Source organism: Podarcis raffonei, chromosome 2 (genome assembly GCF_027172205.1).
Source record: "Podarcis raffonei isolate rPodRaf1 chromosome 2, rPodRaf1.pri, whole genome shotgun sequence".
NCBI classification, from domain to species: Eukaryota; Metazoa; Chordata; class Lepidosauria; order Squamata; family Lacertidae; genus Podarcis; species Podarcis raffonei.
The window spans coordinates 18,520,017-18,545,849 of NC_070603.1; positions in this window are offsets into that span (position 1 = coordinate 18,520,017).

Genomic DNA, 25,833 nt, shown 5'->3' on the forward strand with positions numbered 1-25,833 from the left:
GCAGAGTCCTTCCTGGAATGTACTATTTTACACTACTAAATGGGAGCTACATTTTTTTTTAATCCTCTCCCATTCCCTGCACATCAAACCCCTGGGTATCAACAAAAGGGTTAACCTAATATCTTTCTCCCTGGTATAATGACTGGTTCCTATATTGGCTCCTAGTCAGTTTTACGGGACAATCACTTTGAGGATAGGTTATAGGGCGCAAGGACATGAACTAAGGGACCAAACAAAAAAACAACAACAGAAAATCTAGCACATTTAGATAGTGTTTGTTTGCATATAGGGTTCCCCCCACCACCACCTGTTGAAACTTTGACATCCGAAATAGCTGTGATTATCTTAGCCATGTTCAGTTTCATTGATGTAAGGCTCCACGTAGGAATCTCAGGGTGGAATGTTTTGATCCATTTAATGTGGGACTTTAAATAGGGCTGTTGTTATCGCTGCTTTTCAATTTAATCATGCAGATATACAGTCGCCACGGTACAACTGATGGTTTAGCTGCAAACAAAAATGATGGAAGGGAGTCAATGTGTGTGCAAGCAAGGACATGGCAGAGTTTCAATTTAATGAATTCAGCAGACAACAGAGGTTCTACTGTGTGTTTGAGTGTGCAGTGGCATAGCGTGGGTTGCCAGTGCTCGGGGCCACCCGAAGGGAGTGGGTGGGTGGGAGGGACACGGAGGGAGTATGCATGCACATTTAACTGCCTTATTGCATCTGCGTGACCCAGGAGATCGCAGCCGCAGAGATAAGAAGAGTCATTTCATTATCTGGAGAGGTCACTTCCTGGAGAAGCCATTTTCAACAGAGCCCACATATGGAAGTGTGCAGCTGCATTTGTTTTTGTCTGTTTTTAGGCTGGTTAACGCTGTTCTTTCAGCTCCCCCCATGAGTGTTCATGTTCCTTTGACTGTCTTTCCACCCATAGACTAACATTCCTTTTAACTCTCTTGTAAGTCTTTGTCATGCATTTGCTTTAAGCCAAATAAGAGGGAACCTCCTTTTTACCCCCTTTCTTCACTCTCCACACTCCTCCAAATTCCTCCCAAAAATATAGCTCATTGTTTGGGGTATTGAAGAATTTACCACTTTGTGGACCAGGCTCAGGGCTGCTTGTTGTGGGCTGCTGTGTTCTGAGTTCTCACCCCCTCTCTGTCCCTCCTTGCAGTGGGTCGAAGAAACTGGGAAACTCCCTGATGATGCTGCTGAGTCCTCACTGTACCCAAGACTCCTTCTTGGGTGTTTTGGGGTGTGCATTGCCCTCGCATCTTCCCCTCATTCCCCGTTGACAATGGAGTCCTTCTCTGAGTACTGGACCCCCGCCATGATTCCACTATACAGCAAACTGGAATTCTGGGTTCCCCATTTTATTCTGACAACCATCCTGTGAGGTAGCTTAGACTAAGAGACAGTGACCGGCCGAAGGTCACTGATGGGAAGACATCGGAGCTGCTGCTGCCTTTTGTGTTGTTCCTCTCCCTGCTGGCTTACATGAGACACAAGTGAGACAGAGGTGACAGTGGAGTATCACCCAGCTTTTCAAAGAAATCTCATAAAAGGCAAGGTTCTGGAACCTGAGTGAGAAGTCGCAAAGATGCAGGAAGAGAGATATGGGGAATGGAATGGGAAGGTATCTGAAAGCTTTACAGACTACCGAGAGGAAACAGGACAAGGAAAGTGAATCGGAGACTCCAGGAAAGAAAAATCAAATTATAATGAGAGATAAAGGCACAGGGAAGCGTAAGGAAACAGGCCTGGGTTAGTAAGTGAACCAAGAGAAATATAAGGAGAAGAGCAAGGGTCAGGGAAGGAAACCACTATGTGAGAGAAAACTTTCGTAGGTAGGAAGGACTCCACTATAGACTAGCTTACAGATCTTGTGTTGAGAAAAGTACCTAAGCCTAACTGGTCAAGGTCCCTCTGGCAGGAAAAGACAATCTGGGACACTGATGATCCTGAGGACCTAAAGGACCACAATTCTGCCAGTCACCTAGTGAGCTTCATGGCAGAGTCCTCACCGAACCCTGGTCTCCTAGCTCCTCGTCCCACCTCCAAACCAATGCACCACTCTATTTGACCCCCAATAATGTAACTAACAGTCAGTGGCTTGTGTGTCAGACTAAGACTGAGGAGACACAGGTTTGAATCCTCACACGGCCATCAAACTCATTGGGTGGCCTGGGCCCGTCTCTGCCACTCAGCCTAACCTACCTCACAAGGTTGTTGTGAAGATAAATGAGCAGGAGGGTTGACTAATGTTATTTCACCTTACTCTCCTTAAAAGGAAGGGCAGGATTTTAAAAGTGTAAAGAATAAATGAGTTAAATGGCTGAAGCAAGTGCATAAAAACCCTACAATCCATTCACATATGAAAAAGCTTTGGAAATCAGCACTAACCCATCTGGTATTCTCAGTGAAGCCATTTCTCTTCAAATTCAAAACCAAATATTCCTATTTGATGAGTCTGAAATGCTACTGTGAATGCTTAATGATTTCAATGCAACTCTTAAATGTATCTATTGTTGTCGGCAAGAGCTTTTTTCTTTTCTTTTTAAAAAAGCAGAAAAAGCAGAAGGGCCTCAGGATAATGGGAGTGACTTTCAACATTGTTCATTGCAAGTATAATACAGCACACTATTGTTTTCTTGCATAAGGTTTTGTTTTCCATGAAGACAGTTTGTGTTAGGGAAACAAAGCCAAATATTAGCTATTAAAATATTCAGCAAAAATGCACTCACTTAAATTAATTTGTTTCATATTTAGGCATATCCTTCCTTTCTGCAACTATCAATACCTTAACAACAACAACAACAACAACAACAACAACAACAACAACAACAATTTAATATTACGAAGATCATGGCCACTGGTCCCATCACCTCCTGGCAAATAGAAGGGGAAGAAATGGAGGCAGTGAGAGATTTTACTTTCTTGGGCGCCATGATCACTGCAGATGGTGACAGCAGTCACGAAATTAAAAGACGCCTGCTTCTTGGGAGAAGGGCAATGACAGGCCTAGACAGCATCTTGAGAAGTAGAGACATCACCTTGCCAACAAAGGTTTGTATAGTTAAAGCTATGGTTTTCCCAGTAGTGATGTATGGAAGTGAGAGCTGGACCATAAAGAAGGCTGATCGCCAAAGAATTGATGCTTTTGAATTATGGTGCTGGAGGAGACTCTTGAGAGTCCCATGGACTGCAAGAAGATCAAACCTCTCCATTCTGAAGGAAATCAGCCCTGAGTGCTCACTGGAAGGACAGATTGTGAAGCTGAGGCTCCAGTACTTTGGCCACCTCATGAGAAGAGAAGACTCCCTGGAGAAGACCCTGATGTTGGGAAAGATGGAGGGTACAAGGAGAAGGGGGCGACAGAGGACGAGATGGTTGGATAGTGTTTTCGAGGTTACCAGCATGAGTTTGACCAAACTGCAGGAGGCAGTGGAGGACAGAGGTGCCTGGCGTTCTCTGGTCCATGGGGTCACGAAGAGTCGGACACGACTAAACGACTAAACAACAACAACAACAACAATATTACGGTCGGAGACCAGTTTGTAAAACACATAATGGGACTGCGCTCCCAAAAGCAAAGCAGACATCTAAAACAATATACAGCAATGGCTTACATGTTTAAAAATGCACTAAACACCTAAACACATAAAATCTTTGGGAAAAACTATCATTGAAAATTGGCCCAGAGTCCCCCATGGGTCCGAGTATGGGGTTTTTCTTGAGGGTCTAATTTGTATTGGGGGGTGGCCTGCTTCTACAGATCTGCAGACAGAATCTGGCAACTATCCAGGTCTTCTTATGACCTTTACCTAAAAGGAGAAGATCAAATTTGTGTTTTTCTGGGAGGTCAGCAAGCCTCTTCAGCAAGTGGTCGATAGTATCTCTATGTGCCTCATTATAGAAAGGACATCTAAAAAATAGATGTTTGGGGCTTCCTATATCCCCCTACGGGCAGACACAAAGTCTCTGGGCATATGGGACTTTTTTGAAGGATCCTTCCAGGACCAGGGAGGGCAGAGTCGAGCTTTTGGCAAGTGTAAAGGTCCTTCTTGCATTTTTGGATACAAGAAAGTAGATATATGCTGCTGGTGCAGCAACATATCTCTCGGTTTCTAGAATTTTGTAGCCGGGGCACCTTAGGCAGTCCTCTTGTCTCTTAGTGTCTATGATTATTTGCCTAACCATTTGTTGTTTACTCGTTTAGTCATGTCCGACTCTTCGTGACCCCATGGACCAGAGAACGCCAGGCACCTCTGTCCTCCACTGCCTCCCGCAGTTTGGTCAAACTCATGCTGGTAACCTCAAAAACACTATCCAACCATCTCGTCCTCTGTCGCCCAATTCTCCTTGTGCCCTCCATCTTTCTCAACATCAGGGTCTTCTCCAGGGAGTCTTCTCTTCTCATGAGGTGGCCAAAGTATTGGAGCCTCAGCTTCAGGATCTGTCCTTCCAGTGAGCACTCAGGGCTGATTTCCTTCAGAATGGAGAGGTTTGATCTTCTTGCAGTCCATGGGACTCTCAAAAGTCTCCTCCAGCACCATAATTCAAAAGCATTAATTCTTTGGCATCAGCCTTCTTTATGGTCCAGCTCTCACTTCCATACATCACTACTGGGAAAACCATAGCTTTAACTATACAAACCTTTGTTGGCAAGGTGATGTCTCTACTTCTCAAGATGCTGTCTAGGCCTGTCATTGCCCTTCTCCCAAGAAGCCTAACCATAGCCCAGGCTTAAAAGGGCTTGAGAGGCAAAGCCCAGTTTCTGAAGTGTGTTCAGGACTGCTGTCTGCTAGCCTGACTGGAACTGGTCACAAAGGATCAGCAGAGCTATACCATGGGGGAGCAGTTTCAGTGTCAGCCATTTATATATTGACGTTAGGCTGATATGAGCCTCAACTCTGATCATCCCCTCTGAACCATCATCCCCTCTGAACCATCATCCCCTCTGAACTCTCATCTAGTCTGAACCATGCGTTTGAGACACATCTGGGGACATGTAGAAGGGCTCTAAGAAGTTAGGATTGACATCTCTCAAGGGGGGGAGAAAGAAGAGGATGGCGGGCCCAGAAAGGATCCATAAAGGAGCTATGCCAACGTTTTGGCCTTATATAATTTTAATGCCGCGGGGACGAAAAAGCCCCCTTGGGTTCTGAAAAAATTAAGGATACAATTTACAGTCGTCCCCCCCCCCCCGGAGCTCCCGATGGAGTTTATGTGTAGTTTGTTGGATCCTGAAGCCTGGACCACCATACCTAAATACTTATAGTTCAAGATTTGTTCTAGTTTATGGCCTTGGAGTTCCCAGCTTCTAAGCTTCGTTCCCCCCCCCCCCCAAAAAAGTGAGGATCTTGGTCTTTTGCACTACCTTTATAAGCATGGGCCTGTTACAGCATGGTAAGATCTACATCTTAAACAATAATCTAGAATATTTACTTTTGAGCTAGGAACATAGGAGACTGCCTTATTTGTCAGACTCAGTGTTGTTTATACTGACCGGTAGTAGGGACACAGGTGGTGCTGTGGTCTAAACCACTGTATCTTTTGGGCTTCCTGATCAGAACGTCGGCAGTTCAAATCCCTGCAACAGAGTGAGCTCCCGTTGCTCTGTCCCAGCTCCTGCCAACCTAGCAGTTTGAAAGCACGCCAGTGCAAGTAGATAAATAGGTACCGCTGCGTCGGGAAGGCAAATGGCATTTTTGTGTGCTCTGGTTTCCATCACGGTGTTTCATTGCGCCAGAAGCGGTTTAGTCATGCTGGCCACATGGCAAAAGCCAGCTCCCTCGGCCTGAAGCAAGATGAGTGCCGCAACCCCATAGTCACCTTTGACTGGACTTAACCATCCAGGTGTCCTTTACCTTTTTATACCGACCCGCAGTGGTTCTCCAGGGTTTCAGACATGGAACTCTCCCAGCCTACCTGGAGATGCCAAGGACAGAACTTGGGACTATCTGCACGCAGAGCAGATGCTCTGCCACTGAACAACAGTCTTCCTCGAACCTTCGCAGAAGAAGACAGTTTGATAATCACATCCAGAAAGAAGACTTAACCAAAAGCTCCCGAGTGCAAGCCAGGGCAGTGCGCATTGAGATCCTGGGATGCCAAGATGCCAAGACCATCCCCCCTCTTGGTCTCACTGATGTGGACCAAAGGAAAGCAGAGCAATACATTTGCACCAGCTGGGCTGCAGGAGTTGCCAGAAGCAGGCATAAAAAGGTAAAGGTAAAGGGACCCCTGACCGTTAGGTCCAGTCATGACCGACTCTGGGGTTGCAGCGCTCATCTCGCTTTATTGGCCGAGGGAGCCGGCGTACAGCTTCTGGGACATGTGGCCAGCATGACTGAGCTGCTTCTGGTGAACCAAGCAGTGCACAGAAACGCCATTTACCTTCCCGCCGGAGTGGTCCCTATTTATCTACTTGCACTTTGACGTGCTTTCGAACTGCTAGGTTGGCAGGAGCTGGGACCGAGCAACGGGAGCTCACCCCGTTGCGGGGATTCGAACCACTGACCTTCTGATCAGCAAGTCCTAGGCTCTGTGATTTAACCCACAACGCCACCCGCGTCCCTTGCAGCTGGGCTGCAGGAGTTGCCAGAAGCAGGCATACAAGGTGCTAAATTGGCTACGCTCACTGGGTTTAGGCAGCCAGTCAAAACGGTTCCACATTTTTTGTACATTAACTGTTTACTCTTAATCAGACCTCTTAATGCTGCAACTCTAGAGAAAAATTGGTGTACTGTGTCAAGCGCTTTTTTAAAAAATGGACAGGGATTTCAATAGAAGCATTTTTCCCGAACTCCAAAGTATAGACATTATCACAATATTGTTTACAGACTACATGGAATTTTAAACCTTTGATCCTAGGCCACCTTCTTTTTAAACTAGTAAAATATGCATGCATACGAATCACTCTATGTGCAATCTTAAGATATGCATATCTACTCAGAGATTAAGTCCCATTGTAAAGTTGTGATACTAAAGTCACCTTCCTTGGAGTAACACCCACTGAGCAGTGGCGCTTATATTTGAGATTGGGCTGCAAGTACCTGCAGGTGAAGCAAACATCCTTAAAAAAAATACTTTAATTTAAGTGAAGGAAAATGATGCTTTGAGTGATGACTGATGGGGATGCAACAGAAGTGGCCAAAATACAAATATATACACAAGGATGGACTCACCATGTAAATTACATGCTCATGAAAACAATACATAGGCTGAAGCCGATAGCTGACTGATTATTAGATAAAGATGCTGCATACCCAGGCAACTATCTGATTTCAGTAAACAAGCATCATATGTTCGATTTTTTACCAAATGGAGTTTTCAAAGGGAAGGCAATAAGCCTGAGCTTAATGCTTGTTCTTGTCCGGACACTCAGTACAATATGAAAAATATTGATTGGCTAGATGAACTATTTTCCGAGCCAGAGTGGCATAATGGACCTTCATTCAGTTTGTTCTTAATGAGATTTGCCTGCACTTAGACCACCGTTGACTCTATTTTCTCCCTCCATAGCAGTCATATCTATTTCTCTATCTATCCGAAGAAAGCTAAGAAAATCCCTCCTCCCCACTAAATCCACATTTATTATCAAAGGATCGGCAGGCTCTTGAGTCTATGGGGGAAGAAGTGGTGAGACGAATTTCACACAGAAATGTTGTTTCTTCGTAATTCTTTGGATTGATCCATTTCTGCTTCCACCCAAGCATAAATGAAGCTGTGTATGTGTTATTGGAGCTGAGCTGAAATTTCTCAGAAGATGTCTGAGATGTTTATCTTCGTCCCCATCTCACCCCTGGAAAGCAAGTCCACTTATTTATACCAGGAGTGTACAAAACCCGACTCTCCAGTTGCTACAGGAGTGTATGGGATGTTAGGGGAAGGGGAGTACCTGGGCTCCTTCTTGGGTAGTTTCTCTACCTTTGGTCCCCCACCCTCCATTCAACTCTCACCTGTGGCTCCTAGAAGCTGTCAGCATGAGACAGCTCCCACACTGTGGGAACAGCATCTTAAAAAGCAGAGACATCTTCTTGCCAACAAAGGTCTGTATAGTTAAAGCTATGGTTTTCCCAGAAGTGAAGTATGCAAGTGAGAGCTGGACCATAAAGAAGGCTGATCGCTGAAGAATTGACGCTTTTGAATTATGGTGCTGGAGGAGACTCTTGAGAGTCCCATGGACTGCAAGAAGATCAAACCTCTCCATTCTGAAGGAAATCAGCCCTGAGTGCTCACTGGAAGGACAGATCCTGAAGCTGAGGCTCCAATACTTTGGCCACCTCATGACAAGAGAAGACTCCCTGGAAAAGACCCTGATGTTGGGAAAGATGGAGGGCACAAGGAGAAGGGGACGACAGAGGACGAGATGGTTGGACAGTGTTCTCGAAGCTACCAGCATGAGTTTGACCAAACTGCGGGAGGCAGTGGAAGACAGGAGTGCCTAGCGTGCTCTGGTCCATGGGATCACGAAGAGTTGGACACGACTAAACGACTAAACAACAACAAAACCAGGTGAGAGTAGTTGATGGGTCTCAAACCCTCAGTGAGTTAGGGACTTCCCCTGCATGTGAAGACAGGCTCTGATGGATTGAGCAGACAATCTGACAGTGGGTCCAAGGGTCAAGAAGGCATTTTCTACAGGTGTTGCAGAGGGAAAGGAGGGGCAGATGGAGTTTGTCAATCTGGGAAGGTTGCCCATATAGGAGAATGAAAACTCTGATCCTAAACCTCCGCTGCCTTGTGGGATACCTTCAGCAGCAGGAAAGCGCTAACGAGTAAACCCTACACAAAACCAGGGCAGAGTGCTTAAGGTAGTTGCATGATGCCTTGTACACCTCCTTCTGGCAACTCCTGCAGCCCAACTGGTGCCAAATGTATTGCTCTGCTTTCCTTTGGACCACATCAGTGAGGCCGAATGGGGAGGTCTTGTCACCTGGGCAGCCCTATACTCTATGTACACTGCCCAGGCTCGTATCCCAGGCAACATCAGTTTGACTTCACCCTCAGAGGCACACTCAATTGTCTCTTGAGACAGATGGATCCCAACAACCACCATTTCCTACAGAGAGTCTACCTTGTTTCCTCATACTCTCAGATATCCATGGAGCACCCCAACTTTTCCAAACAACTTCTGCACATGAGGAATTCTAGGTACATAGGCAGCTTCCAGATCAGATCATCAGATCATCTAGCTCGGCATAGTCTGTGCTCGTAGTGGGCAGACTTTGAGCTTGTTTGAATTACTTCACTTTTTTCTTAGATTCCCAAGATCAACCAACCAGAGTCAGGTGCAAAGCACATATAGTTAGCTGTGATGGCCTGGGATTCAGATTTGGATGCTGAACCTGAGGGATCCCAGCCTGCACAGGAGTCCCTGCCTCCAGAACCAGCTGAGCCGGGGCTGGGGCATGAGCCTGAAGGGTCCTCACCTGTGCTGGATCCTCAGGTGGAGGCACCAGCTGAGTCTGCTCTGGCTCCTGAGGGGGTGGAGGTCCCATTGCCTGCAGGTGCTCCACTCTCAGCCCCATCAGGGGAAGCTGAGGTTCCCTCTGGGTCCAGTAACCCTCCAGCTTCTCCTGAGCTGCAGAGGCTCAGGGCAGAGAGGTGGAGGGAACTAATTTCCCACAGGAGGAGTGCTCGCCTCCAACCTAGGAGAGGCGAGTCACCTGAGGATCGGGGCTGCCCTAATGCCACGGGGCAGATAAAAGCCAGCCAGCCCCAGTCCCAGGTTGCGGGAGCAACGTCGTTGGTTGTCAGTTCCAGTCTGAACCCTGTCCTGCTATCCTGCCGGAGCTCCTGACCTCACCCGACTACCTGCCCTGCATCCAGCTTCAACTTTTATGGACTGCCTCCACCTTTGACCTTGGACTGGACTCAGACCTCACCTCTCGGTTAGCCCACGGGACCAGCACAGTTAGCATTAGGGGAATTCAAAAACGGAGTTTCTCTGACTGCATTCTGAGCCTAGGGATTTCTATCCAGTTTCATAGTTCAACTGAGCCCACAGTCCTTTAATGCAGTCCTCCCAGCAGGTGAGTCACTGCTACTTACAGGGAGGGGTGGGGCGGTAGTGAGGTTGGTGTGGTGCAAATGAACCAGCTGAGCCAATCTGGCACTCCTGCTGGTTCATTTCCACTGCACTGGCCTCCCTGCTGCCTCACCCCTCAAAGTAAGCATCAGTGACTCACCCACCAGGAGGTCAGATTTGCATCTCCACCCCACCATGATGTCCACTGCTGCATGGTGTTTGCATACTAACTAGCCGTGGACGTGGGTGGCGCTGTGGTCTAAACCACTGAGCTTCTTGGGCTTGCTGATCAGCAGGTCAGCAGTTCTAACCCCGTGATGGGGTGAGCTCCTGTTGCCCTGTCCCAGCCCCTGACAACCTAGAAATTTGAAAGCATGCCAGTGCAAGTAGATAAATAGTGGGTGGGAAGGTAAACTGTGTTTCCGTGTGCTCTGGCTTCCGTCACTGTGTTCCATTGTGCCAGAAGCAGTTTAGTCATGCTGCCCACATGACCAGTAAAGCTGTCTGTGGACAAGCGCCGACTCCCTTGACCTGAAAGCGAGATGAGCGCTGCAACAACATAGTCGCCTTTGTCTGGACTTAACCGTCCAGGGGTCCTTTACCTTTACCTTACTAACTAGCCATGCCAGTTGTGGTTGAGAGGACACAATAAGCATCTTTCCCCCTCTCTACCTAGCTTGCGTATATAAATTCAATAAATATAACAACAGCAACAGCAACAGCAACAGCAACAGCTTGTGCAAGTGTTTGTACACCAATAACAATGGTATAGAATTGGACATAAGGAAGGGTCAAGAAAATTGCCTACGTCAATGGACGCACAATATCTACAGTTATTGGGTTATTTATGGCATCCTTCATTTGCAGGGGAGTGTGCTCAACTCCCCAAGTCGTAATGTTCCTGCAAACTCAGCAAGTATAACAAGGCATAGCTATTGTTTAGTTTGCTGGTTTAAAGAGAAGAAGAGCAAATCTGTGTGAGAGAACTCACTTATCCTAAGACTACAATTCAACCGCTAGAGCTTACTTTCTTCCCAGGCACACACCAACAGCTGAGGTAAGCAGTTGAATAAGTCTTACAGTGGAATCCCAGCCACATCTACTTGGAAGTAATTCCTAATTGAAGTGGATGATGCTTACTCTCAGGGAAGCAGGGTTAGGATTGCAGCCTAAGCCACATACTATCGGAGTCTCTACAGAGAAGCCCACTGTTCATGTTGAGAACTTTGATTCTCTACTATTTCCAAATTGTGATGCAGAGAATCGCCTTTCTTCACTGGTGGGTTATGAAATATTTTGGCACAGTTTCATTCTGGTTAAATTTGATCTCACTCCATAATCACATTTTATACTCCCATCTGTTCTATGAGAACCCTAAAATGAGAGAACTTTCAGAGAAGTAATATTTTTGAACTACTCTTTTAAAAACAAACGGATACACAGCAGGGTTTCAGAAGAAAATAGATTATGTTCTCACCAGGGTGCTCATATGACCACAGAAATGTTTGGAATAATTGGGCAACCAACATTCCAAGCAGACAACCTTTCTTTTGGGGCATTAGCTACCCTAGAAGCAGAGCATTATTTATTGATACTATTTATTAAATGTATATCACACCTTTCTCCCAAAGAAGCCCAGAGTGGCAAACACACCAGGGATAAAGCAATGCAATAAAAACATCTGTAAACAATCAACAATGAAAAGACAACTGAGGGAGATACAGACACACTCAACTGCTTCACCAGCAGAGAAACAGAATTTTCAGCATCTAAATTGTGCCTTGGTGATGGGTGACAGGCAATCTCAAAAAGTAGTTGTGTGGTCTTAAGCCTTTTAAATGAAATCTACTTCATGTGTAGAATAATATTCAAGTAACAGAAATCTATATTTTCTTGAGATCGGGGAGATGAAAATGACCTCTCATGAACAAATTAGGAAACAAGGCTCTTGAAAGATACCCTACCAAAATTAACTGGAGCAGATCAGTTGTGCAGTTTTGTTTCCCAGCCATGAGCAATAATTTGAAACTCAAGTTGCCCATTCAAAGCTCAGCATATGAAAATGCATTCAATATGATTTGGGTATTTTTATGCATCCAGTTTCCATTTGCAGTATGCTATGTGTTTTGGAGGTTTAAGACTGCCGAAACAGGCAGTCTTGCTAAGACACTCTTAAGTGACACAATAGCCAGTTATCAAGGGCTTACATTCATCCTCACTCTAATGTGTGCTGTTCCTTTATTTTTAAAAGAAGTCCCAGCAACTGACAGGCATAAGAGTTTCATGTATGTATGTATGCAGGTGTGATAAGGATTTATACCTTGCCTTTCAATCAAAATTCCCAGCGTGGCTATGGCTGTGACCCAGTGAATCCTGGGTCATTAGCTATCGGCGCGTCATTGTTCATGCATTTAATTCTCTGACATTTCTCTCTCAGGCAGTACAAACCACGAAGGATAAAGAAAAGTCTTTCCTTCTGGGCCCAGAAGATTAAAAACATTCTTTACTAAATGGTATTCTCAGTACAGGAAATAACCCAGAAGCTGTAACGGCCATCCACTTGTAGGTAATACAAGAGAGGTTTACTGGAAAGCAAATGAAGCCGCAGGAAAATGCAACAGACCACTTGGGCAGCTCGGCTACAAAAGTCCTTTCTATTTATTGTGCGTGTGTGCTTAAAATAATAATAAAAAAAATTATGCCATTAAGAACTTGAGTTTGAAAATCCTGGGAGGGGGCAGGTTCAAAATGCATTGCAGGAAAGGGGAGATTATCCAGCACCCTTGAACCACAATCCCTGCCCAAAATGCTGGCTTGATTATTGAGGGACCCAAATTCTGATCAGTATTATTCATGACTGAGGATGCCTTCCTCTGGAAGTCCATGAAAACAAGATTTAACATTTTTAAAATGCTGAGTTATTTGTGTGGAAATAATTTTTATTTGATTTTACCAATACAAAATTATTTTTTTAAAAAAAACCCAGATATATATCCATATACAGAGATCTCAGGATTTCCCCCGCCCTCTCCACGGAGTCCCATTTTAAACATTTAAAATACACACAAAAAAACCAAAAGGAAAACAAAACCAATAAACCCACCCCCCAATCCCACAAACACATTTAAAAGGCCGTAGAATGTAAATCAGTTGGCAGGCCTATCATCCACTGCCATCTTGGCATGGGCTGGCGGGCTACCTCTTTCTTCCAGGAGGAAGAGGGAGCCCACCTGCCCCCATGCAAGCTGAAGAGGGGGAATTGATCAGCTGAGAAGCAGGAGGCTTAAGGACGCGGGTGGCGCTGTGGTCTAAACCATTGTGCCTCTAGGACTTGCCAATCGGAAGGCCAGAGGTTCAAATCCCCATGAGAGGGTGAGCTCCCATTGCTCTGTCCCAGCTCCTGCCAACCTAGCAGTTCAAAAGCACACCAGTGCAAGTAGATAAATAGGTACCACTGTGGCGGGAAAGTAAACGGCATTTCCATGCACTCTGGTTTCCATTGCACCAGAAGAGATTTAGTCATGCTGGCCACATGACCCGGAAAGCTGTCTATGGACAAAGCACTGCAACCCCATAGTTGCCTTTGACTGGACATAATACCCAAGGGTCCTTTACCCCCTCCCTTTTTTTTACCTTAAGGAAGTCCACTTCTCAGCTGATCAAGCCAGTGTGGTGTAGTGGTTAGGGAGCAGTAGTCTGGTAATCTGGTGAACCAGGTTCGCATCTCCACTCCTCCACATGAGGCTGCTGGGTGACCACTTCTCTGAAGTCGCTCAGCCTCACTCACCTCACAGAGTGTTTGTTGTGGGGGAGGAAGGGAAAGGAGAATGTTAGCCGCTTTGAGACTCCTTAAAGGTAAAGGGTAAAGGGACCCCTGACCATTAGGTCCAGTCGCGAACGACTCTGGGGTTGCTGCTCTCATCTCGCTTTACTGGCCAAGGGAGAAGGCGTACAGCTTCCGGGTCATGTGGCCAGCATGACTATGCCATTTCTGGCGAACCAGAGCAGCACATGAAAACGCCATTTACCTTCCCGCTAAAGCGGTACCTATTTATCTACTTGCATTGGTGTGCTTTCAAACTGCTAGGTTGGCAGGAGCTAGGACCAAGCAATGGGAGCTCACCCCATCATGGGGATTCGAACCGCCAACCTTCTGATTTGGCAAGCCCTAGACTCAGTGGTTTAGACCACAGCACCACCTGCGTCCCTCTTGAGACTCCTTAGGGTAGTGATAAAGCGGGATATCAAATCCAAACTCTTCTTCTTCTCTTCTTCAAGCCTCCAGTCTCCAGCTCACACAAGCTGGAGTAGAGACTTTGGCACCTGCTAACTGTGGTGCGGGCAGCTGTGCTCTCCTCAGCGGAGCAGTCTAAAGAAGCTGCCTGGCCATGCAGTCCCTATGTGGTATGAGGGCCACAATGTGCTGGAGGCTTCACCCAGTGTTTGTCATAGGTGATGCAGCCACCGCTCCTGAGTCCCTCTGCTATCTGGTTCCTCTGCCACCCCAATACCTTTTCTTGTTATTTCATTTAGGTTTGTGCACACCCAGCACATTTAAAGTACATTTATAGCATGTAACTTCCCCCAAAGCATTCTGGGAACTGTCGTTGGTTGAGGCTTTGGGAATTGTAACTCTGTGGTAACTGACAGTATCTAGGATTTTTTTTGGGGGGGAGGTACGTGCTTTAAATGTGTAGTGTATACATGCTATTGCTGATTGTGGCAAGCCATTTTGGTAGCAATTGATAGTTGAATAGCAGGATATAAATAAATATTGGATAATATTCTTGACTTTTCCGTGTAACGTTGCACAAGGCACACTGGTACATCTTAAGATTATACCTTTTTATGGTATCTCCTTTATTATGTATAAGATGCACAGGGTGGGGGGAGATCGCAATAAATTTGGTCATAGGACTATGGAGCCACCTACTGGTCTTCCATAGCTGCTCTTCTCAGGAATTCTGATTTGCTTGTAGCGTATGCTGCCTTGATCTTCCTGGCTTGGATACTTTTGTTTGCATTTTCTTCATTCCGCACATCGGAAAACAAAATGTGCTCTTTTCTTGAAGCTATGGCTACAGAGACTTTTATGTTGCAATCCTCTGCCTGCTTACCTGAATTGTACTTACTTCTGAGTAGACACATATGCCCATACATGTCTCTCTCTCTCTCTCTCTCTCTCTCTCTCTCTCTCTGTTAATAATTGTTCTGTGGTGCGATACTATCAAGGTTAAGTCTCACTGCGTTGAATGGGACTGAATCCCAGATACAGAATATAGATATACTATATAGATCCTATATAGCTATAGTATATAGAACTGCAGTCCTGGAATATTGATTGCCTGCCAAGACCTGCGACCCTGCAGTTCCCAGAGAGTAATTAAGCAGACAAAACAATGGCATACAATTTGGGAGTAAAATAGGCCAGAAATTTTAGTGGTTACAGATGTGAATGGTTTCGCATAGGCATTCGGTGAAGCTACATTATGCCATTCCAGCCAGCCTGCTTGGAGTACATCTAAGGGTAAAACCAATGGGGGGGGGCTATGACCAACATCAAAGGGACGCGGGTGGCGCCATGGGTTAAACCACTGAGCCTAGGGCTTGCTGATCAGAAGGTCGCGGTTTGAATCCCCGTGACGGGGTGAGCGCCTATTGCTTGGTCCCTGCTCCTGCCCACCTAGCAGTGCGAAAGCACGTCAAAGTGCAAGTAGATAAATAGGGAAGGTAAACGGTGTTTCCGTGTGCTGCTCAGGTTCGCCAGAAGTGGCTTAGACATGCTGGCCACATGATTCAGAAGCTGTCTGCAGACAAACGCCAGCTCCCTTGGCCAGTAAATCGAGATGAGTGCCGCAACCCCAGAGTCGTCTGCGACTGGACCTAACAGTCAGGGTCCTTTTACCTTTACCTTTTATGACCAACATCAAATAGGTCTCCATTGGTGGAGTGCTATGTCTGGGTGTTGGACAAAAGTCACTGCTCCCAGATCCCTTTACCATGATGCTCTTAACCAATTCATATTCCCTTAACCAATACACACACACACACACACACATGCAGGGTACTCTTAGCCAATTCATCCAACGTTATTATGCATGAGGATGAGGCTTACAGCTACAACAGATATAACTCAAAGGGGACCAGGGGAAATCTTCCTGAAGTTATTAGGCTACAACTCTCATCAGTCCCAGCCAACGTGGTCATTGGTTGGCTGGTTGGCAATGACAGGAGTTGTGGTCTAGGGGCATTCAAATGGCTACCTGTTTCCCACCCCTGGAGGCAGCCTTCTAGGATTTCAGACCTTCTAGGTGTAAGGCATTTTCTCTGTCACTGAGATATGGTCCCTTCCCAATGGGTAACTACTTTTCAAGCTCAGCCAAACACCATGAAGGGAATGCTCAATGGGTGCCTGTGAAGGTCCAGATACAGTCCAACCCTCATCATCTTTGCTTAAAGATTCTTAGGAGAGAACTGTATGTCAGGAATAGGGATGGAAGAGAATTTCAATTCAGGACACATTCAAAGCCAATTCTATCAGGTGTCCACTTTCCAGAATAAGATGCAAACAGAAGCACAGGTGTCCCTCAAATTTCACACTTATCTGAATTTTGCAATGCGCTTCTGCAACCAAGGAACATTTACAAAAATGTTCATTTTAGGGGAAAGTTTGCACAAAAATAAAGAAAATAGCATACAAAGATGCCTCATATTAGGGGAAATTGCTCGGACAAATGTGTACTTTAGTCAAAGCTGCATATAAGGATGTGTTGATCAAGAGAAATTCACATTAAAATGCTGGTGAATTTTCAAGAGGATCTTAAAAAAATGTTGCAAAATGTAGAGAACTGAATTGAAGATTTGAAAGTGATAAATTAAGAGAACTGCAATGGACAGCACCTTCCAAACCTTGTCAGGAATGGCCTATGGGTGCAGCTGCTGGTAGCACTCCCATTTTAGGTTCCCCAACTTGCATTCCTGGTATGGAGCAGTACTTACCCCGTGTCCTGACAGCATGACAATGTATGTTTCCTCTCCTCATCAGAGAGAACAATTGACACGGGCAGGGAAATAGACATGAGTCATGGCACTATGACACTGGATAAATTCTACTGCAATGGAACCTCGATTTTTGAACATAATCCATTCTGTAAGACCGTTCCATTTCCAAATGTTCAAAAACCAAAAATTAAAAGGGCTGTCAGCAATTTCAATGTGGGGAAAAAAGACACGTGTCTCGGAAGCCATTCGAGTTCTGAAAAACATTCGAAAACTGGAACACTTCCGGGTTTTCAGTGTTCAGGAGCCAAAATGTTCCAAAATGGAGGCATTCGGGAACTGAGGTTCGACTGTATGTGTTATGCAGAAGAGAAGATTATATGCAGTTGTGTGCAATTTCACATCACATACACACTTTAGCAAAGCAAGATTCCTTACTGTGATGCATTTCCATAGATTATTTTCACAAACTCATGCATACTTTACCCTAATATATGCACTTTTGTGCAACACATACTGAACTGAACTGAACTGCACTGAAAAAGCAGGCACATGAATTTCAAAGCATAGTCTGTTGTTCTGAAAGTACGACTTAAGTAGGCACACCTTCTGAATCCAATTTGTCCTCCATCCCTATTCTGAGGTTGATAGCCCATTAGTTTAACACAATCTAAGGCAGGGATACAGAGGCCAGATGTTGCCGGACTACCATTTCCACCATCCCTGACCATTGGATAATCTAGCTGGGGATGCTGAGGCTTGGAGTCTATCACCCTTAGGCTCCAAAATAACAAGCAGATTGTACAAAAGGAAGGGAACTCACATCGCATATAGTGTGGTTGAGAGTTTCCAAAGATAGCGCCTTCTGGGCAAACGTCGAAGCCCTCGTGAACAGCGGCTGGGTACCACCAAATTATTTTTGATGGGAAACGTGGTTCTGTTCTCCTCCCTCCCCAGCTCTGCAGCTGCTCTGCCGCCATGGGAGTATTTATTATAGCGTAAATGATGAGAAAATCAAGATAGCGCAGGGAAGAACGAACGTGTGTTTTGTAAATTGCCTCTCATACTGCAGCAACAGTGAGAAAAAGAGGAAAGCAATATGATGATTAAAATGACTATCAGACACTCACCAGCTTGGCTATATCTGAAACAGTGAAAATTACAGTATAAATGTTCCAGTGTGCAACCGGCTTATTGAACATATTAATGTGGAAATGGAAGTCTAAGGGGAACAGATAGTCCCTCATACTGTATTTGTTTCCCTGTTGATATACAGCTGCAATAATAGCTCAGGGGTGATTATAATAAAACAAGATAATATTTTAACTCTTCCAGGAGCTATAGATTGAGCCCATATATAGCATCTAAAGGGATAAATCAGAGCAGTTGTCAAGGCACCAATATAGAGCTAATTTATTTCCTTAAAAATGAGAAGAAGATGTGATTTCAGATGTCATCCCTATGATGAATGAGCCACATTCTGTAATCAGTCATCCAGCATAAACTATTATTTAGGAACTATTGGAAAGCAAACTGCCAAACATATGTTTCCCTTAAAGAACGTACACAAAGACTTGGGGAATGCGTCCTGATTATCTCAGTCAACGGTTTGGGCACAACGTATGCATTTATGCAGATGTTATCTCAGCTATAAAACTCATCAAAATGTTTTACATTAAAACAACTGTGTCTGTTGCTCGCCGCCCAGTTGGTTTTTCGCTTATGGGGGGGACGGACCAAAATCAGTTCTGCTCAAGTTTTGCAGGAAATGGTTGTATTGTTAGATCGTCCTATTAGCTATTGACACAGCTTTTGGCCCATGTTTATGAACTGAGATCATCTGCTGAGACCCTGCTCCAGGTGCTCCCATTTTCAGATGTTAGGTGGGTGGCTCTCACAGACAGGGCCTTTTATGTTGTGGCATCCTGAGTGTGGAATGTCTTCTCCAGGGGTCAGCAAACTTTTTCAGCAGGGGGTCGGTCCACTGTCCCTCAGACCTTGTGGGGGGGCCGGACTATTTTTTTTTGTGGGGAATGAACTAATTCCTATGCCCCACAAATACCCCAGAGATGCATTTTAAATAAAAGCATACATTCTACTCATGTAAAAACACCAGTCAGGCCCCACAAATAATCCAGAGATGCATTTTAAATAAAAGGACACATTCTACTCATGTAAAAACACGCTGACTATCCACAGGCCGGATTTAGAAGGTGATTGGGCCGGATCTGGCCCCCGGGCCTTAGTTTGCCTGCCCATGGTCTTCTCCAAACTGCTGGATTTTAGTGGTCAGTTGTTTTAGTTCTGTTTATATTGTTCATTTCTTTTAAAGTTGCCTTGCAGATGGTGTGGAAGAAAACCAGTTATTTCTCGGTATAGCTGCTCTTCGGCAGAATTAGCAATGCCTTTAGAATTATGCTGTTTTTGACAAACATTACACCCATGTGGCTTCTTTAAGAAAGCAGTAATGCAGGAATATGTCAGGCTTCAGGGAATAGGCTTCCTCCCCCTGTGGCAGTAGATAAGAGATCAAATAAAAGGAACCAGTTAGAATCTTTAATAATCAAAGTGAGAGAACAAAGAACACATCTCTGAGAAATCGTGGTGATCTTAAAATCCCCCCTCCGTCCCTATTAATCTACGTCACTCCTACGTCTTTTAATCTGAGTTTGTACCCTCTGTGCTTCTGTTTTGACACTTTCTGAGCTCTCCGTGACTTTGGAGAGGGGGGGGAGTAAGCTGTCCAGAGACTGTGAATCTGTTAACCCTCTCTCTTCCAGTGTTTCTTCTCCTAGCTGTTCCCCATCCAAGTATTTCCCAGCTTCTGCCTTCTGAACTATGCCCCTCTGTAAACCACTATTCCAAATCTATACTGTCCTCCTGCTCCCAGGAAGATTCAGGATCAGGGGGAGACACCCTTTGTGATTTATGCATATCAATAAGGTGCAGGAGTAGGTCAGGTTTTTTCTATTTGCGGTTGATTAGAGAGCCAGTGTGGTGTAGTGGTTAAGAGCGGTAATCTCATAATCTGGGGAACCGGGTTCGCGTCTCCGCTCCTCCACATGCAGCTGCTGGGTGACCTTCGGCCAGTCACACTTCTTTGAAGTCTCTCAGCCCCACTCACCTCACAGAGTATTTGTTGTGGGGGAGGAAGGGAAAGGAGAATGTTAGCCGCTTTGAGACTCCTTAAAGGGAGTGAAAGGTGGGATATCAAATCCAAACTCTTCTTCTTCTTCTTCTTCTGCTGATTTAGCTCCCCTGTTCATTTGGCCACCCAACTCAGTTCCACATTACAGAATGTTTGGCCCCTCATGTACTCATCACTATTGTTCAGGCATCAGGTTTATTATGGGTAAGCTGGGAGAGGTACATGGATTGGGACACAACAGATGATTAAAAAGATTGTATAAAGTGGTACCTCTAGTTATGAACTTAATTTGTTCCGGAGGTCCATTCTTAACCTGAAACTGTTCTTAACTAGAGACATGCTTTCACTAATGGGGCCTCTTGCTGCAGCTGAGCCACCGCCACACGATTTCCATTCTCATCCTGGGGCAAAGTTCTCAACTTGAGGTAACTCTTCCAGGTTAGCGGAGTTTGTAACCTGAAGCATTTGTAACCTGAAGCGATTGTAACTCGAGATACCACTGTATATGGAAGGGAAAGGGATAGTCATGGGTTAAAGGCGCTTAGCTCTGTTTAGCAATGCTGGTGGCCAATCTTGTAGCTGGCAAAAGATATAGATCAACACCCTCTTAGGCCTCCTAAAATTACTTCCCTGCCTGTTGTGTGCAATTCTTTCATTTGCAGGATTTCCTGTCCCACTGTTCCAATGCTTTCTTTATCAGAGTGTAAATCTACAGCAACTGAAAGACAAGAGCTGCAGTACTTAAAGCTGCTAAAGTACTGCAGCCTTCACATAAAATACGCTCTCTTTTTATGCTCTTGTCCACTGCTCCATATTTTACTGGGTACTTTTCACTCTGGGGCTGAAGCAATCCAAGTGCAAGACATTGCCTTGCCAGCAACGTGTTTACATTATGTAGGGTATTGATTCTATAGAGATGCTATAGTATTTTATAAGCTCTCCAACCCAAGTTAAATAAAATAGCTTGAGAGATAGCTTAGGTGGTAGAACATGAGACTCAGGGTCAAGGGTTTGAGTCATGTTGGGTGAAAAGTTCCTGCTGCTGCAGGGGGTTGGACTAGATCAAGGTTTCCCAAACTTTGGTCTCCAGCTGTTTTTGGACTGCAACTCCCATCATCCCTAGCTAGCAGAACCAGTGGCCAGGGATGATGGGTAATGTAGTCCAAAAGCATCTGGGGACCCACGTTTGGGAAACGCAGGACTAGATGATCCTTGTGGTCCCTTCCAACTCTACAGTTCTATGATTCTATGATTTTGCTTTCCAATAAGTGCTCCAGATCCCCTAGTTTTGGAATACTATTGGGTTCTCCACATGGTTTTCCCATTCTTTGTACCCCAAGAACAGAACCTGCCCTTTATCTGTTCCATTGGGTTTTATGCAAAATTCACTTCTCATAGTGAGGGAACTGCCAGAAGGTCCTCGGACCAAGATCTCAGCCTTTGGGCTGAATCATGGGGGTGGAGACGCTCCTTCAGGTATGCAGGGCTGAGGTCATTTAGGGCTTTAAAGGCCAGCACCAACACTTTGAATTGTCCTTGGAAACGTACTGGTAGCCAATGCAGATCTCTCAGAACCAGTGTTATATGGTCCCAGCGGCCGCTCCTAGTCACCAGTCTAGCTGTCACATTCTGGATTAATTGTAGTTTCCAAGTCACCTTCAAAGGTAGCCCCACGCATAGCATGTTGGAATAGTCCAAGCAGGAGATAACCAAGGCATTACCACTCAGGTGAAACAGTGTGCAGTCTAGTGGGGTCTAGTCGGTGTACCAAATGGAGCTGGTAGACAGCCACCTTGGACACAGAATTAACCTGTGACTCCATGGACAGCTGTGAGTCCAAAATGACTCCCAGGCTGGACACAGTTACTCCATTCAGAACCAGGGGTCTGAGATAGTATAAGGAATATTTCCTGCATTCTGCACATCAGAGGAGTGGCTTCCTAGGGGACTAATCCATACGACAGCGACATTGATTTCCCTTTGCAACTGTTTGCCTTGAGCCAGTGCCACTTGGTCAGGTTAAGTATGTTTAATAAGTGGCGGAGCCATTCTAAACTGGGGTAAGTTTTCCTTCCCTTCTGCAGAAATGCTGGCATTCAAATATATGATTCTGCTGACTGATGATTGATATTAGTAAAAGGTAAAGGGACCCCTGACCATTAGGTCCAGTCGTGACCGACTCTGGGGTTGCAGCACTCATCTCGCTTTATTGGCCGAGGGAGCCGGCGTACAGCTTCCGGGTCATGTGGCCAACATGACTAAGCCACTTCTGGCAAACCAGAGCAGCGCACGGAAATGCCGTTTACCTTCCCGCAGGAACGGTACCTATTTATCTACTTGCACTTTGACGTGCTTTCGAACTGCTAGGTTGGCAGGAGCAGGGACCGAGAAACGGGAGCTGACCCCGTCCGGGGGATTCGAACTGCGGCCTTCTGATCGGCAAGTCCTAGGCTCTGTGGTTTAACCCACAGCACCACCCCCGTGCTCCTTTTTTGATTGTGTAGCACACAAATCTATTAACCGATTGACAGAGCCAGGCCCAGATATTTCCTACTTCCACTAGTTCCACTTCCAAAACAGAGAAATTCTGTATGCCACATGAGGCCTCATGAGCTCAGAAGTGATATGCTCTCACCGCACTTTGATCTGCACTAATGCTACATCCTTTCCCTTTCCCTGATGCATAAACATGGTCAATATCTACATTTAGGAACATCCTGTGCTGTGATGTCTTGCGTTATTTATGCTATACTTGGAGGGAAAGCGGGGGCGGGAGAACTCTTATGCTTCCACAACATGCAAGCAGCATTCTTCTAACATTGCTTGATTTTTGAAATAGCATTGTTTACTAATTATTGATATTCTTCGGCTTATAGAAAATACAACAAAACAAAGCACAACATTTCACAAAAACCCTTTTTAAAAAGAAGTATAATGTTCAATTCTAAAGTGGTGACTCAATTAAACATCAGCTTTAAAGGAGTAGCAGAACGAAGCAATAGAATCATAGCATTGTAAAGTTGGAAGCGGCCACAAATTTCATCTAGTCCAACTCCTTGCAATACAGGAATCTTTTATAAAGCTTGTTGGGTCAAAGAGGGGAAGCAGTCCTGGATGCATCTATGTTTGCCAACTCTTTGGATGAAAACCAAGCACTGATCTGCCCCAGGCACACCCTTAGAAGATCCAAGTCCATTCAAGGCTTTAGGCCAGACATTAGGAACCTATGGCCTTGCAGATGTAGCTGAATTTCTTCTCTCATCAGCCCCAGCCAGCCTGGCCTGTGCTTAGGGATGATGGAAACTGTAACATCAGGTGGACCAAAGACTCCCCATACCTGCTGTAAGTTGCAATTCTTATCAACTGTCAGGGGCTGGACTGAGACCTGAACCTTCCCTAGAACACAAAGACAGTATAGATTTAGAACAGTGGTTTGCAGAAGGCCATAGTTCAGAGGCTGCAGAGGGGAGAAGCTGGGAAATATTGGGAGAGGAACAGCAGAAAGAAGAAGCACCAGGGGAGAGACACCCCCCCCCAGGACCAGGTGTGCATTGAGAATAGTAGAACAGGAAGCTCAGAGGCAGAAAGTACAGATCAGCTGGTGCAGGGATGACGTAGAATAGAAGAGATGGAGGGAGAGGCACTTTACTCAGAGCAACGCCATTATTTAAGAGAGACTGCATTCCCTTCTCTCTCTGTGAATATTGAATAAAGTACTTGGTAAGAGCTCTTCTTGTTTATCTGCTTCTTGGCTGCCACCGTGGGAGGGATCAGATTCCCCTAATGCCTGACATCAATGGAAGTAAGCCCAGGTGAACACAGTGGGACCCACTTCTGAATAGACGTATTGTTAAAGGCTAAAAGAAACATTTTAAATTGACTAGCTTGATAAGGTCTGAAACACAATGGACGTCATCAAATCAACACCCTGGGTACAGGTATGATGAAGAAAAGTAAAAGGATTGTCTTTTTATGCCTTAGAAGACTAGTATTGTTTGTCAGCACCCATATTTATTAGATATATTTTGATACCATGGCTTTGCTGTTTTTGTTTTACTTGTTTACTTGCTTTTATCCTATATTTTATTCTGTGAACCATCCTGAAATCTTAGGGGACCTGCGGGTAAAAAGGTAACGGTAAATAAATTTAATAAATTAATAATAAATCTGTACTTCTCCAAACAGGCTGTGCTCCAGTCTTTCTCGTGTAAGCTGCTCTTTGGAAACTTCCTGAGGAGTGGAGGAATGCTTTAATTAAAAATATATTATTTTTAATGATTTTTTAAAATTAAGTTGCAGAAGCATGTCAAATTTCCATACTTCAGTGATCCAACAAATATACAGCCTTTATTTATTTATTTAGAGTATCTCCATATCCTTTTCAACTACGACAACAACATTCACCAAGTTGTTTACCTAAGACAAAATGACTAACAAATGTGTTCCAAGGAAGTTGTCTGCCAATCTCATCGGAGATGAATCTTCCGCAATATATTCATGAATGCTTCAAAACATCCCTGTCTTAATCCACCCATATTTAATACTGTTCCTGGTTTTATGCCAGTACTGGGGAAACTGTTAAGCCTGTCCACATTTTTAATAATCCTGATCCTTCCTTCGCTGTGTCAAGCAAGATATGTCGACCACAGACAGCTAGTATAACACCCCAACATTTGTTTTCCCACATTTTAATTAATGATATATCTTTTATTTTTCAATATTGAGTTATTAAACATCTTGCAGCTATCAACATACAAAAAATTAATTCAGTTTTCTGTTTTGTGCCAAGTTTGGTTCAAGAGCCCCCATATTAGTTGCTGAATATCCAACAGGATATGACTGGTTTAGATAGCGTTGTAATTCCCAGTACATGGCTTGGGAGTTACATGTACTAGCTTCTGTTTGTGCACCAGCCACACACATCCCTGGACATGGGCAGGCTTGCCACTGTGACATACATATATGACTTGCACAGACAGAACAATCACATTAGTGCTACATTGAATTCCACCCAATGGGTGTGCTTGGAGTATGACTAAATTGGATCCAACCCACGGGACATAAGTCATGACTACCTTATCCTATAATTTTCAATGAGATCTTAGCTCAAATGGACCCAACTCCGTATATATGGATATCCAACAGCCCGTTTCTTGTGAGGTTATGTTCAGGATACGGGTGGCACTGTGGTCTAAACCACTGAGCCTCTTGGGCTTGCCGATCAGAAGGTCAGCAGTTCGAATCCCCATGATGGAGTGAGCTCCCGTTGCTCTGTCCCAGCTCCTGCCAACCTAGCAGTTTGGAAGCACACCTGTGCAAGTAGATAAATAGGTACCGCTGCAGCGGTAAGGTAAACAGCGTTTCCATGCACTCTGCTTTCCATCACAGTGTTCTGTTGCACCAGAAGAGGTTTAGTCACACTGCCCACATAACCCCGAAAACTGTCTGTGGACAAACGCTGGCTCCCTCAGCCTGAAAGTGAGATGAGCGCCGCAACCTCATAGTTAACCATCCAGGGGTCCTTTACCTTTTTCTCTTTTTTTAACTTCTTTTGAGATTATGTTCAGCAGATTCCCTTCCTACATACTTTCAATGCAATTTTATTTACTGATACTTTTACAGTGGTTTACGAACAGCCCTGTTAACG